This window comes from Echinops telfairi, unplaced genomic scaffold (genome assembly GCF_000313985.2).
Source record: "Echinops telfairi isolate 266 unplaced genomic scaffold, ASM31398v2 ScPeMD7_7469;HRSCAF=8507_1, whole genome shotgun sequence".
NCBI classification, from domain to species: Eukaryota; Metazoa; Chordata; class Mammalia; order Afrosoricida; family Tenrecidae; genus Echinops; species Echinops telfairi.
The window spans coordinates 135,661,391-135,664,573 of record NW_022111373.1 but is presented as its reverse complement, the minus strand read 5'-3'; positions in this window follow the sequence as shown (position 1 = coordinate 135,664,573).

The following is a 3,183-nucleotide window of genomic DNA, read 5'->3' as shown; positions in this document are numbered from 1 at the left end:
AGGGACGCGTCCTGGACGTCCTGGAGGTTCATTCCTTTCTGACCGGAGCTCAACGGTGGCAGGCAGTTTTGGGGAATTCCCCTCGCATCGGTAGAATAGCACTTTGGCCCAAATAGAGCTTGAACTTCACCCTAGACCGAGTTTCATTCCAGTTTTCTTATTTCAGGCTTCACAGTTGAGTCTGGTAAGTGGCCAACTTTTTCTCCAATACGTTCTTTAGTGTATGTGTGTGTGTGTGTAGGTACTGGATATACATATCCAGTGTTTGGAGTTTGGGCCATGTTTATTAAGCCTTCCAGAAAACTGCAGTTATTGTCTCCATTTCCCATGAAATTTGATGTTTCTAAAAGAGGCCCTGGCTACCTAATGGTGTGGAATACTACTGGTGGTGTGGTTATACTGCCCACCCATGTGGTATACTACCCAATGATGTTCAATACTACTGGTGGTGTGACATCCTGTCCAGTGTGTGGTACACTATCCAGAGGTGTGGTATTCTACCTATTTGTGTGGTGCACAACTCAAAACTCACTGCCATCAAGTCCATGCTGACCCATATCAACCCTATAGGACAGGGTAGAACTGTGCAGTGGTTTCCAAGCCTGTAACTCTTTACAGGAGTAGAAAGCCCCAGGGAGTGGTATACTACCCAGGGATGTGGTTGATGACCCAATGATGTGGTATGTTACCTGGTGGTGTGGTACACTTCCCAGAGTTGTGGCAATGACCCAGGGATGTGTTATACTACTTGATGATGTGGTATATTACCTAGGGTTGTGTTTTACTACCCAGGGATGTGGTGTAGGACCCATTGGTTCTGTACATGACCCAGCAGCATGGTGTATGACTTAGAGGCATGTATACTACTCAGGGGTGTGATATTTGGTCCAGCATGGTACATGGCCCAGTGGTGTGTTTTGTACCCAGTAGTATAGTACACTAAGAAGGAAATAATCCATCTGGCTTTTGAGTCAGTGTTAGGAATGATTTTTCACCCTCATGGTAATTTACATCAGTGACTAGGAATATTTTTTTACCTCTGTTGAATCCTTGATTAATATCAGGGTCCTAGGGCTTCTACATGGCTGTCTTACTAAGTACAGGGTAGAAGAAAGTACTAAACTCAATTGTTCATTCATTCAACAAATGGCTCTGAAGTGTCATTTCGGTACTAGAACTCTTCTAGGAGCTAGGAAGACTATAGTGAAAAATAGACAGCATCTCTGCGTTTACAAAACTTACAGTGGATAGAGTTAGTGAGCAGAACACAAACTAACCAAAGTCAAAACCCCCTGCCCTGTCCAGTCAAGTCTGACCTATTGAACCTATCGGAGAAAGTAGAACTGGTCCATAGGGTTTCTAAGACTATTAATCATTACATAAGCAAATGGTCTCGTCTTTCTTTTGTGGAGGGGCTGTTGGGCTTGAACTGCAGACCTTGTGGTGAGCAAGCCAATGCTTAACTTTCAGTGCCACAAACAAGATAAAACCAAACCTACTGTCGTTGAGTCGATTCCTACTCATAGCGACCTTATGTGGGCGTCGGAGGCTGTAAGTCGTCCTCTTACAGAGAAGCGGGTGGGTTTGAATCACTGACTTTGTGGACAGCAGCCCAACACAACTTCATTAGAGCACCAGATAGACCAAGTATATGAAGTTGCTGGAAGTGGGACTAGATCAGAAGGAGTGGGATGGGAGGGAGCTCACAATTATAGGCAGCATCCCTGGGGAGGAACCACTTATGCAGGACAATGGTTGAATGAAGATTTGAATGAAGGGAGGGAGTGTGCTATGTGGGTAAGTGAGAAAGGAGCATGCAGAGGGGACAGTAGACTCACCTGGGCAGAAGGTAAGGGTGAGGTGGCTGTGGACAACCATGTACAGATCATAAGATGAGATGGGATCTCATGACCCAAGGAAAGTTGACACTTATGCATAGCGATCCTATAGGGCAGAGCAGAACTACTCCGTAACATATCTGAAACTGTAACTCTTTATGGGAGCACACAGCCTCAGCTTTAGATTGAGGAGGGGAGTGGCTAGTGGGCTCGAACCACTAACCCACAGCACCACCAGGGCTCCTTCAAGCATCTCTTACTGCCATTTAGTGGGATCCAATGCATAGGACAGAGGAGAACTGCCCTTGTGACTTTCTAAAGCTGTACATCTTTATGGGAGCAGAAAGCCTTATCTTTCTCCAGCATAGGGCTTGTGGCTTTGAACTGCTGCCCTACTATGCCACCAGGGCTCCTTCATAAAAACATAGTCATTCTAATTCACTCACTCACTCACTCACTCACTCACTCACTCACTCACTCACTCACTCATTCACTTATTCTGAACCATATGCCACACCTATCAGTCTGGCCTATTAACATGTCACTCAAGTGAGCTTTTGGACATATCAGGAGAGACCAGTTCCTCGAGAAGGACCTCATGCGTGGTAAAGGAGAGGGTCATCTAAAAAGAGGCAGGCCTTCGACAAGATGGATTGACACAGTGGTTGCAACAATGGGGTCAGACAAAAGAACAATTGTGAGGATGGTGCAGGACCGGACAGTGTTTGGCTCTGCTGGATACGGGGTTGCTATGAGTGGGCACTGAGTCGATAGCACCTAACAACCAGAAGTGAGGCTCATGGGCATGCGGAGCTGTAGCCTATCTTTACCCTGATGCCTTCTTCTTGAGAATCAATAGTTTGAGGAAAATAAGACAAATTCAGGTTATTTGGGATAGTTTTGTTCAGTATATTTGGCACCAATATGCTGGTATCAGGACTATGGAGCAATTCTACTGCACACATAGGGTCGCCATGAAAATATTTGTCCTTGTGATGCTAATTACACCATAACCCAGTAGACTGGGTTCCAAGTCCAATCACTTCTGGGTATAAAAAGGACAAATTAGTCACAGAGCTACTTGCACACAGAGGGAAAGACAGAGGACATGTGAGGATGGTCTATAAGCCAAGGAACCAAGGAATACCCAGTTACAAACCAGGAAGGAATTGACATGCCTCCCTAACCTGTCACACCCACTGCCAGTAGATTCCAACTCATAGTGACCCTGTACAGGCTTTCTGAGACTATACATCTTTGTGGGAACAGAGAGGCTATTGTGTATGAACTGCCAACCTTGTAGTTAGTAGCCTATGCATATCCTTTGACATGCCCTAAAAAACAA